The sequence below is a fragment of the Tursiops truncatus genome, chromosome 8 (assembly GCF_011762595.2).
Source record: "Tursiops truncatus isolate mTurTru1 chromosome 8, mTurTru1.mat.Y, whole genome shotgun sequence".
Classification (NCBI taxonomy): domain Eukaryota; kingdom Metazoa; phylum Chordata; class Mammalia; order Artiodactyla; family Delphinidae; genus Tursiops; species Tursiops truncatus.
This window is the reverse complement of record NC_047041.1, coordinates 93,544,511-93,556,622: the sequence shown is the minus strand read 5'-3', so window position 1 is coordinate 93,556,622 and position 12,112 is coordinate 93,544,511. Positions and strand designations below refer to the sequence as shown.

Here is a 12,112-nt window from a genome sequence, read left to right as displayed (position 1 = left end):
TGTCCGTGCAAGAATGCACAGATAAACAAAACGTGGTATATCCACACAGTAGAATATTATTCGGCCATAAAAAGGAACGATACCTGTTACAACGCGGACACACACCTTGAAAACATTAAGCCACGTGAAAGAAGCTGGTCACAGAAGACCACACAGTATATGACTGATTCTGTTCACATGAAAAGTCCAGAATAGGGAAATTGATAGAGACAAAGAGTAGAGTAGTGGATGCCTAGGGCTGGAAGGGAAAGAAGGGAAGAGGCGGGTAACAGCTAAAGGATGGAGTTACTTCCTGAGGTGATGAAAATGTACTGAAACTGACTGTGGTGATGCTGCACATATCTGGGAATACACTGAAGACCATTGAACGATACTTTAAATGGGTGAATCGTGTGGTACATGACTTCCATCTCAATAAAGCAGTTTAAAATACCTGCCAAACCTTCAGCAGCCATCAGACAAGGAAAAGGAAACGACCTTACGTCACTGGCTTGAAAAGCCTTCCCCAGAGAAAAGGGTGTGTCCGTGGCAGTGGGAAGACCGACAGACGTCACGTGGGCATCTAGACAGTCACATTCGGGGTTGGAGATTAGGAGCTCAAGCTTTGGTTCGGAGACCTGCTTCCACACTGCATGGCCTCAGACAAGTAACCTGGCCCTTTAAGCCCCAGTTTCCCAATCTGTAAGAGGGGGATGATAACACCTATCCCATAGAACGGTTGTGAGGATACAAGAATTAAGCCACACAAATCCTTCAGTGCCCAACGAACAACAGCAATTGTTGTTGCTATTATTATGATGCTTGCCCACCAACCCTAACTAGCATTTGCTGAGGACCCACCGGGGTTTAAGTGGTGCTGAATTTGGCTCTGAGGGTATAAATCAGACAAGACTTCTCCTGGAGGAATTTTCAAACACCAGGAAACCCCCAAACCCCTATTGTTAAAGCCAGAAAGTTCACTAGAGATGAGTGTTTCTCAAAGTCGGGTCTTTGGATATGTTCTCAAGATCCAAAAGTTCTAAGAATGTTTAATTCAATGTTTTCCTTAAAAAAAAAAAATCAATACATGGGAATCCCCATGAGATTTCTGCCCCACAAGAGTACTGTGCCTGTGGAAACTCCCTGGTGGTCCAGTGGTTAAAACTCCATGCTTCCACTGCAGGGGGCCTGGGTTAGATCCCTGATCTGGGAATGAAGATCCCGCAAGCCCTATCGCGCAGCCAAAAAAAAAATTAAAAAAGAGTATTGTGCTTGTGACTGAGTTGGCACCCGTGGTAGGTTGAATTCTTGGCGCAGCTCTCGCCCCTCCCTATCACCCTGGCCGTGTGACTCCGCACTAGACTCTGTCTTACAGGTGGCCCATACTTCTTCACTCCTTGACCTTGGGTTCAGCCACGTGACTTATTTGGCCAATGGGGTGTTAACACGCACGATGCGGACACGGGCTTGAAACGTGCTTGTGAGGGTGGGCTTGCCTCCGGGATGAGAAGAGCTTCCCCAGGGAGCCTCCGCCTCTTCAGTCTGGGCCCAGAACAGACACACTTGGAGCAGCCTTGGGCCTCGGTGAGCAGCCAAGCCCAACTAAATCAGCCCAACCGCAGGGAACCAGTGGACACACCAGAATCAATGAGGATCTGCAATCAGCCAGCAGATACCCGAGCAGGGCTAAATGATTGTTGTTCTATACGCCAGGGGTCAGCAAACCAGGGCCTGCAGGCTTAATCCAGCACCCCCCAATTGTTTTGTACAGCCCACCAGCTAAGAATGGTTTGTACATTTCTAAATGGTTGAAAATAAATCAAAAGAAGACTATTTCATCATGTGAAAATTACGCGGAATTCACATTTCGGTCTCCATAAACAAAGTCTTACTAGAACGCACACACCTCCGGCTGCTCTCACACCGCAATGGCAGGATTGAGTAGTGTGACAGACACGGTATGGGCCACAAAGCCTAAAATACTTACTATCTGGTCCCTTAACACAAAAAGTTTACAGAGCTCCATTCTATTCCACTGCTTGTCCCATCATAACAGCTGACTGTACAACACCAATTATGACTACTTGCCATGAGCCGATGAAAAAAGAACAGATACCAAGTTTAATATGGAAATGATGCATTCTGGCAAAGACTAAGACACATCGTGGCAGTTGCATTAATGAAAGATTTCCCAGTGTTTTAAACAGAGACAAACAAAGAAAAGTGTCACGTGGCACACAAAAGCACAGGCATGCCCAATGCGGAAGAAGCCGTGTCTAAGTAGTATTCACCCTATAAACAGCACGTTAGTTTCAGTAACACATTATCCAACACAGGACATTGATTTTGTTCATTTGAATTATGTTGGTTTGTATAGTTCTGTTCATTTTATATTTTTAAGTCTGTCTCGGGTTTATAGTTGTTTAAAAGCTATAAGAAATGTGTTTATCTAGTTTTTTATGTTTAAACCTTTTAAAGTAACTTTAGAATAAAATTAATGTAACACTGGGACCCCATAAAGAATAAAAGTCAGACACCTGACCAAAGTGCCCATGAAAAGATGCTCAACATCACCAGTCATCAGGGAAACGCAATTAAAACCACAACGAGACACCAGTTCACACCTCTCAGAATGGCCTTCACCAAAAAGACAAGAAATAACAAGTGTTGACGAGGATGTGGGGAAAAGGGAACCCTTGAGCACTGTTTTGGGAATGTAAATTGGTGCAGCCAATATGGAAACCAGTATGGAGGTTCCTTAAAAAATGAAAAATAGAACTGCCATATGATCCCCTAATTCCACTTCTGGGTATTTCACCGATGGAAACTTAACACAAAAAGGTATCTACACCCCCATGTTCACTGCAGCATTATGTACAACAGCCAAGAAATGGAAACAACCTAAGTGCCCATCAACGGATGAACGGATAAAGAATATGTGGATAGATATACAAGGGAATATTTTTCAGCCATAAAAAGGAAGGAAATCCTGCCACGTGCAATGGCATGGATGGGCCTTGAAGGCATTGTGCTAAGACAAGTGAGATCAAGACAAATGCCGTATGATCGCACTTATATGTGGAATCTAAAACAACAAGCAAACAAACCCTGAACTCATAGATACAGAAAACGGGTGATTGCCAGAGGCGGGAGGTGGGGTGTTGTCAAAATGCAGGAAGGGTGGTCAAAATAAATTACTCCTGGGTATGTGATGTACAGCACGGTAACTATAGTAAAATATATACATATATTTTAAAAAGCGGCCTCAATATAACAAAAGTGCGAAACACAACTGCAGTGCAAGTGCTGCGGAGACAAGGAATGTTGAAGGTCAAGTTAGAAGCCGGCTTATAGTGAAAATTCAGAAGAGTTCAGAATAGTTTTTCATGCTTTATTTTTGTTCCATATAATAGAGTCTGAGAATTACAGACTCAGTTCCAGCCAAAACTAGTTCACTAGCATATTATATTTGGGGTTGGTGGGGGGATATCTTTGGTTTGGTTCATGATTCAGTAACCAAACTACCAGCATTTATAAAAGTTATACAAGCCAAGCCACTTAATGCTTCTGATATTAAGAGGAATCTTAGGGTTGAGGTACATATTTTTATTCCTGGAAAAGCTGATATTGAATCAATAGTGTTTTAAGATCCATAACATCTTAGAACATGAGAAAAGCAACTTTTTTCTAGCATCATCTTCCACTTTTCCTTCTAAGCACATCCTGTACCTCTGCTATACCCCATTACCATTCCACACCTCAACTTACACATGTGCCCCTGGGCCTTTGCACATGTTATGCCCACTGCTTGTGATTCCGTGTTCCCTCATTTCCTGACTCTGTTGGCCACTCACTTCAACACATCCCTCAAAACCTAGTTCAGGCTTAGAAGCAAGGACACCCCAGGAGCAATGCACACACCTAGTGCCCAGAGATTTGAATTCTAAATACCATTTCTCACTAAAGCAAATTAGAGCTCCTAAGAGAGATGGCTAGAACATCTTCTTTGGGACTTCCCTGGCAGTCCAGTGGTTAAGACTCTGAGCTTCCACTGCAGGAGGCACGGGTTCGATCTCTGGTCAGGGAACTAAAGAACCTGCATGCCACGTGCCATGGAAAAAAAAAAAAAAAAAGAATTTCTTTGCACAGGAAGTAAGGAAATACTAAAAGAAGGACAAGAAGCCAGTCTGAACGGGTTCCTGTTGGCCACATCTAGGGCAATTTCAAGCTCAAAATGAATAATGACGGGAATGGACTAGAACACACTGAAGAAAAAAAAGAATCCTTGAGTCCATACTGATACTAAAAATAACTTTAAGGAATGGGGTGGGGGAGAAAGTTGAGCACTTTTTTTCCTAACAGAAGAATGTCAAGTCATAAGTGTAGAAGGAATGGTTACAAATCATTTTGAACCATGAAAAATAATTGATACAGGCAAGAATCATCAATAGTTGCTAAAAGCACTGAGTTAAAGAGAAGACAAACGGACGTCACGTGTTCCTGCTATCTGCAGTGCGAAAGACAAAACACCCTCTGTGCCAAAAAATCTATAATCTGAACCTATCATGAGGAAACAATCAGACAAATCTAAACTGTGGAACGTTCTACAAACAACTGTCCTGAACTCTTCCAAAGCAGCGATATCGTGAAAGAGAAAACACAATGCAGGGAAACTGTTCTAGAATAAAGGAGACTAATGAGACATGACAAGTAAATGCAATGTGTGATGCTTGAGCGGGTCCTGAATGGAGGGAAAACTACCAAGGCCGTTACGCAAGGCAATTGGGAAAATCTGAAGATGGATTGTAGTTGAGACAGTACTGTATCCATGGTTAAATTTCCTGAATATAATAATTATATTGTGATTATACAGGACAGGGGTCAGCAGACTACTGCCGGCAGGTCAAATCCAGCTCCTCAACTATTTTTATACAGCCTGTGAGCTAAGTGTGGTTTTGCTTGTTGTTTTTTTAATAATTGAAAAAAATTTTTTTTCGTATAATTTCATTTGTTTGATTTTCAAAACTTGTGAAACTCGAATTTCATTTGAACTTACATGAAATTCACATGTCAGTGCTTACAAATAAAGTTTTATTGGAACCCAGCAACGCTCATTCATTCATGTGCTGTGTACGGCTGCTTTCATGGTACAAAGGCAGAGCTGGGTAGCGGTGACAGACACTGCATAGCCCGTGAAGCCTGATGTCTGGAACTACGTCTCAAACAGTTCAGAAAAACCAAACGAAAAAGAATGTGTGTGCGCGCGCGCGTGCGTGCACGTGCCTGTAGGTAGATATATGGAGAGAGACTGAAGCAATTGTTATAAAATGTTAGCAGCGGGCGAATCTAGATGCAGGGTGTGTGGCTGTTGATCATACTATTCTCATACTTCTGTAGAGTTTGAAATTTTCAGAATAAAGAGTTAATAGAAATTAACAAATAAGCACGAAACTCACTTGCTCAGACTCTCACACACACACAGAAGCCCAACCTGTTTCAAATGGGCCTTCTTTTCTTCCTGGACCCGCCCCTTGTTCTTCCCTTCTCTGAGCCCCACCCCACCCCCTGCTCCCGCTGACATCTTGCACTGTTGCAACTGTCTGCTCAACACTTCATCTATCCCAGCTACTCGGGATTTCTCAGACTCTGTTCTGGAGGGCGTCATGAGCTTTTGCACATCCAATTTCAAGTTTTAAAATAAATCTCCATTTTTACGATGGAAGCTGAAATGGAAAACACTGAAACCCCATTTCACGTCTGCTTCTCCCCAGAACAGTAGGAGCCTGGCAGGCAGAGAGGCTGGCTGACTGCGGGGGAACAATCCCACCACACAATGTCCTCTCTATAAGGAGGCCTGGGAAATCTCCCATCCAGTCTCTACCCAGAAAAGGAGACCTCCTCGGGAGCTACCTGGGACTTCTCGAGTTATGGCCAGAAAGTACTGGTAGCTAAGCAGGCTTGCCTTTTCCCAGTGGCTGCCGGACTGGGACCTTCTATAGCTAAAAGTGCACGCACAGGTCATTATGGTATGCATTTTTAGCCTCATTCCTGGCTCCATTTAGGGTCTCCACCCTTGTTTTTCTTTCTTCTCTCTCTCTCAGTTTTAATATGCTATCATGTTATATTTGATATATGTTGCTAGGCTGCCCTAAATCCCTTCTGGAACCAGACTGGGTCTCAGTAAAAAGCTGAAACAGAAACCCTGTGCTGGCCTCCTCTTTCTCTGCCTCTTACCAAACCATATGGCTGCCTGGCGCTCCCCAAGCATCTCATGCCTGCAGCATCGTCTCTGGCCTGCAGCGCCTGAGGGCAGCCTGGCAACCTTGGCAATGACTTATGGAGTCTGTGATTTCCAGTGAGATGAGTAAGCAGAGGAAGTGGAATTTCTTTTCTAAACAGTCAGAAGTGAGAGCAAAACTCCTTCCAAGGAGGCCAGGCCATGAAGGAGAGATGCAAAGTGGAAATGGCCATTTGGTTCATCTAAACCCGGGCCCTGTCCCTGCAGCACACTGTACGCAGTGGGACCAGCTTTCCTCCAGGTTGAGGGGAGATGGACAGGGACCTTGTACTGGGCAGGAAGGATGAGTGGAACAGAGTTGACCAAGGCCAGGATGTAGGCATAGGCCCGACAAGTAAGGCAGGTGGAGAGGACCAGGAGGCCGAATGAGAAGGTGGGTTCTGGAGGCACACTGCCCAGGTTTGAACCCCAGCTCAGCTACTCACTAGCCGTTTAGCTTTGTGCAGAATGACTCATCCTCTCCAGGCCTCAGTTTTCTCAGCTGTGCAATGGATAGAACAATACCTGCTTCACAGGGGCATCGCTAGGACCAAATGAGACCATCCTGTGAAGTGCTGAGTACAGACCCAGACACGCAGTAGGCGCTCAATAAACATTAACGGCTATACTTATCCTTACAGCACCACCGTCGTTTCTGCTGGAGGGGACTCTATATACTGAGCTATGGAAGGAAATGTGTTGTGTTGGATGGAGGCCAGAGCTTTGGAAGGCAGGCAGAAGGTCAAGAACAGACAAGTATAGCTTTGGGACAAGATTTGACAGATGAATGCAGTTTATTTAGGATGTGGAGTTTCCGGATCCTGGTCCAAAGTCAGGGCCGTGGTTCAGCCCACCTTTCCCCCCCTCGCACCATTCAGCCAACCCATCGTCTGAGCAGGCAGAGCTGTTCCTCATTCCTGCTTTTCCCCAGCTGAGGCCGCAACTGAGGACAGACACACAGACACACACACAGGCTTCAACGCCTCTCACTTCTCTGCATCACAAAGGTCAAAGCCTCCACGTGGTCCTGCGACCTCCAGCCATATTGTCCCTGCACCCATGCGTATGCCGCAGCTCAGAGGCCCGTGGAAGGAACCTCCAAGGAAGCAACATTGCTGCCTCTGGCCCTGCCCCTGAACGACAGGCCACGAACAGACGGAGCTGGTCTATGATCACGCTGCAAACTCCAGAGCTTCCTATTATCCCTTTTCTCTGGACCCGGACCCATGCCAGGCCACGAACCTGGGGAAGCTATCTGCTTTAGAGACTCCAACCTTTCCTGGCTGGGCTGTCCCAAAGGGTAGACTCTGATGGGAAAGAAGGGGACCCTACTAGCCCTTCCCTGGGCATGACGCTAGATTTTTCTCCCCTGAGATTTTCCTGCAGGCTGAGAAGGCATCAGCCTCCTCTGCTGAACTCCTAGCCATCCTTCAAAACCCATCCCCAATTTGCCCAGCCAAAACCAACTCCCCTTCTGCCTACCCCTACAGCCTACTGCAGCACCACAATCACCAGTAAAACTCTGGGTCGGGAATAGGCCTCCTGCCTTCCCGTCTACCTCAGTCCCCGCTCCCTGTGGCTGAACCAAAGGCTCTGTAAAAACAGAGAGCAGGGCTTCCCTGGTGGCGCAGTGGTTGAGAGTCCGCCTGCCGATGCAGGGGACGAGGGTTCGTGCCCTGTCCGGGAGGATCCCACATGCTGGGCCCGTGAGCCATGGCCGCTGAGCCTGCGTGTCCAGAGCCTGTGCTCCGCAAACGGGAGAGGCCACGGCGGTGAGAGGCCCGCGTACCGCAAAAAAAAAAACCCCAAAAAACAGAGAGCAAACTTCTTGTATTTGTGTTACCTCCAGAACTTCCTGCTCAGTGCCCAGTGCATGGGAGTTGCTCTGCCTCTGTGAGGACAGATTGAATTTGGACACATAACCACATTCACTGCTCCCCCTCCTTAGGCATGTCTCCCCATGATGGAACTCCTTAAAGCCCCAGGCCTCACAGAGGGATGCTGTCTTTGAAGGAACCCAAGGTCTGCCAGGTACCAGCTACGGGAGTTGGGGCTGCTTGCTTGACCTCTTCAGTCCCGGGTTCCCTTATCTGAACAAGAAGGGCAGCCACCTCCACCTGTGGGACTGTTTTGAGGGAGAATGTGGTATACACCTGGCATATAATAATTGCTCAACGAGCAGCCAGACTTTGAAAACAAGCCAATCACCCTTGCTGGCTCCCCCTCCTCACCTCCCACTCACATCTCGATCCACGGCAATGTGGCTTCCACCCATGAAACTGCCCCTGCCGAGGACACCAAGACCCGTGTGCCAATGGGCTCTCGATCCTCAAGCTTCTCGCCCTCTGCAGCACTGACCCCACTGCTCAACCCTTCCCAGGGCTCAGCTGCGTATATTTATATGCTTGGTTTTCCCTCCATACGCAGGCATCTGCCCTCGGCTACTGACCCACACACACCGACGTGCCTCGGGACAGCGCCACCTGGGCATCTCGAGGGCATCTCCATCTCTACCCATCCCAACCTGAACTCGCCTTCTCCTCAGTCTCAGGCACCACCTCTCTGCACATTTTAGCAGACGTCCCCCCAAACACAAGCCCACTGGATTAGTGCCCTACTACGGCTGTAACAAACGGCCACAAACACGGTGGCTGAAAACAACACAAATTTATTGTCTTCCTTTTCTGGAAGTAAGGAAGCCTAAAATCAAGGTGTTGGCAGGCCTGAGGTTTTTTCAGGTGGCTTGAGGGAAGACTCTGTTTCCTGGCCTTTTGTAGACTCTGCAGGCCTTAGCTCCTTCTCCATCTTCAAGGCCAGCAGCATAGGGTCTTCCAATCTTTTCTCTCTGACTCTAACTCTCCTGCCTCCCTCTCATAAAGATGCTTGTAACTGCAGTGGGCCCACCCCATAAGCCAAGATAATTTCTCCATCTCAAGGTCCTTAACTTGATCACGTGTGCAAAGTTCCTTTTACCACGTAAGATAACACATTCACAAGTTCCAGGGATCTGGACGTGGCCATCTTTGGAGAGCCATTGTTTGGCCTACTATAGTCGCCCCCCTTCACCTGCTCCAAATCTCCAGGATATCCCTCCAGGGACAGACAAAATGCTGGCCCACCTCCTTTCTACAGCCAGGGTCTCCATGTGAACCTTCTTAGGTAATATAAAAGCTTACCCATCACGCCTTATCTCTACTGTATATTCAATCATTTCTTCAGCAGGACTCCCTCCACTGGGTTTTTTAAGGAAGTTAATGTCTCATTAACAAACTCCCTTGACCCCAGTCTTCCCTCAGCCATCACCCTTCCTGTCTCTCTCCTCCACGTATTTCTAATCAAACTTCTGAGAAGTGACTACACCAGTCACCTCCATTCTAATGAGGTTCCCATCTCATTACTCTTCTGCAGGATTTCCCAGCCCTGGTACTGTTGACAACTGAGGCCAGATCATTCTTCGTTGTAGGAGGTTGTCCTATGTATTATAAAAGGTTTAGCAGCATCCCTGGCCTCTTACTTCTAGATGCCAGTAGCATATCTCCATCTTAAGTTGTGATGGCAAAAAAAAAAAAAAAAACCATCCAGACATTTCCAACTACCCCAGAAAGGGGGCGGGGGGTATAAATTGCCCCAGGTTGACAACCACTGGCTTACAGTAACAGCTCTTGCTGAAGTCACCAGTGACTTCCCTGGCACTAAATCCAGTAAATGCTTTCGAGCCCTTCTCTTGCTTGGCTTCTCAGCAGAGCTGGACATTGCTGGACACTCTGGCCTTCCCACCCCAGGCCACTCTTGCTCTGGCTCCCCTGCAGGATCGAGCTCCCCTGCTGGAGCGCTCACCATTGAAGTTCCTCAAAGCTTAGTCCTTAGGCTGCTGCACCTCTCGCTCAGCCTGTTCTCCCTGGGGGCTGCCCTCCAGCCCTCTGGCCCCACGGATCACCTATGCACAGGTGACTCATGAAGTAACATCTCCAGTCGTCCTTTCCAAGCTCTGAACCCATATATATAAAGCTGCCTAGTTGATATCACTACTTGGATATCTTGGCATCACTCAACAAGATATCCAAGGCATCACTCCAAACTCAACAAGCCCCAAACCAAAATCAGGATCTTCCCCTCAACCCAGTCCCCTTCTGGCGTTCCCCATTTCTCACAGAGATTCACCATTCCTGACCTGTAGGGAGAGGAACGCTGCAGGAGTTGTTCATGACACTTCCCTCTCCCTTACTTGGGCCAATAGGTCTCTTCCCAAGTCAAATCTCTTTCATCTCTGAAGTAGTTCACAAACCAGTTCACTTGTCTCCATGTCTCTGCCCCACCCTAGCTCAACCCTCCACCGTCACCGACTTCAAGAACGAACACAGTCCTCCGACTGGGGTGCAGACGTCCATTCTTGACCAATGCCTCCACCCCATCAGTTCTCCAGCCTGCAGCCAAAGTCACCCTTTCAAAACATAAATGAGAGCTTTTCTCTGTTCTTAAAATGGAGAACGGAAGTCCCAGTCTGGCCCACTGGGCCCTACGTGACCCAGCCGCTGTCTCTTCCAGGCCCGTGTTTGCTGCACTCCAGGCACACTGACCGCCCAGTTGCTCAAACGTGCTCTCTTCTGCCACAGGACCTTTGCTCATGGTGCTCCATCCATCTTGATGCCCCTCACCAAGCATCACCCGGTGGGAATTCCCCTCCTTCAATCACAGCTCAACTGTTAGCAAGCCTTCCCCGACTCCTGGCCCCATCAAATCCCTTGGTTGAGCACTTTTCTCCTAGCCCCACTGTCTCTCCATTACCTTTCAGAGCCATAATGTTACATTTATTTTTATTTATTTATTTATTTATTTGTGCGGTACGCGGGCCTCTCACTGTTGTGGCCTCTCCCTTTGCGGAGCACAGGCTCCGGACGCGCAGGCTCAGCGGCCATGGCTCACGGGCCCAGCCGCTCCGCAGCACATGGGATCTTCCCGGACCGGGGCACGAACTCGCGTCCCCTGCATCTGCAGGCGGACCCTCAACCACTGCGCCACCAGGGAAGCCCCATAATGTTACATTTATTGATGCTTATCTTATTCTTTAATTTCTTCCATCTTCCCCACAGTAAATTCTATGAGGGCAGGATGATGTCTGATCTGGTCCACCATTGCGTCCCTAGAGCCAGCCCAGTGCTTGACACAAAGCAGACCTTCAAGAGGTGTTTATTTAAAGATAAATGAATCATCTTCCTACCCCCAGCCTGCCTCTCTCTACTGTCCCATGTCCCCCTATCTGTGGTCAAGTTTGGTGCCTGAAAGTCATCATTGATAATTTTCCAATCTGAAAATCCCTCTTCCTGACCTTCACATCCTGTCTATCAACGAATCTTGGGGATTCTCCCCCCTAAATCTCTCAAACCTGCCCACCTTTAGCACTTGAGTTTAAGCCACCATCTTTCCAGATGCGAACTCCCACTCCAGCCTTTCACCTAGAATCCCAATTCTCCATTCTGCAACCTACCACGTCACACCTCTGCTTGAAACGTTCCGATGGCTTCCCCTGACCCACAGGATGAAGGATGCACTTGTCACGGCCTATGAAACACAGCATGATCTGGCTCCCACCTCCCTCTCCTGCCAATTCTCGCCGCTCTGCCTCTCAGGCTCACTGCTGCTGCCCCACCGGACTTCTTAGGTTCCTCTCTCTCAGCTGTTCTGCCTACATGGAGCATTTTTCCATCCCCCTTCTACTAACGGCTACTCATTCTTCAAGTCTCAGACCAGAGGAAGTCTTGACCAAACCCCTCAAGTAGGCCAAGAACAACAATAATAGCTGACAGTCACTGCGTGCTTACTAAAGGCAAGCACGATTCTAAGAACTTTGCAGCATTA

At 47.7% G+C, this 12,112-nt stretch overlaps 1 protein-coding gene across 5 annotated transcripts in view; it reads right to left on the bottom strand.

Moving 5' to 3' along the window:
• Window positions 1-12,112, bottom strand: part of PRDM11 (PR/SET domain 11) — an 89,701-nt gene that overhangs the window by 40,393 nt on the left and 37,196 nt on the right. The window lies entirely within an intron of this gene.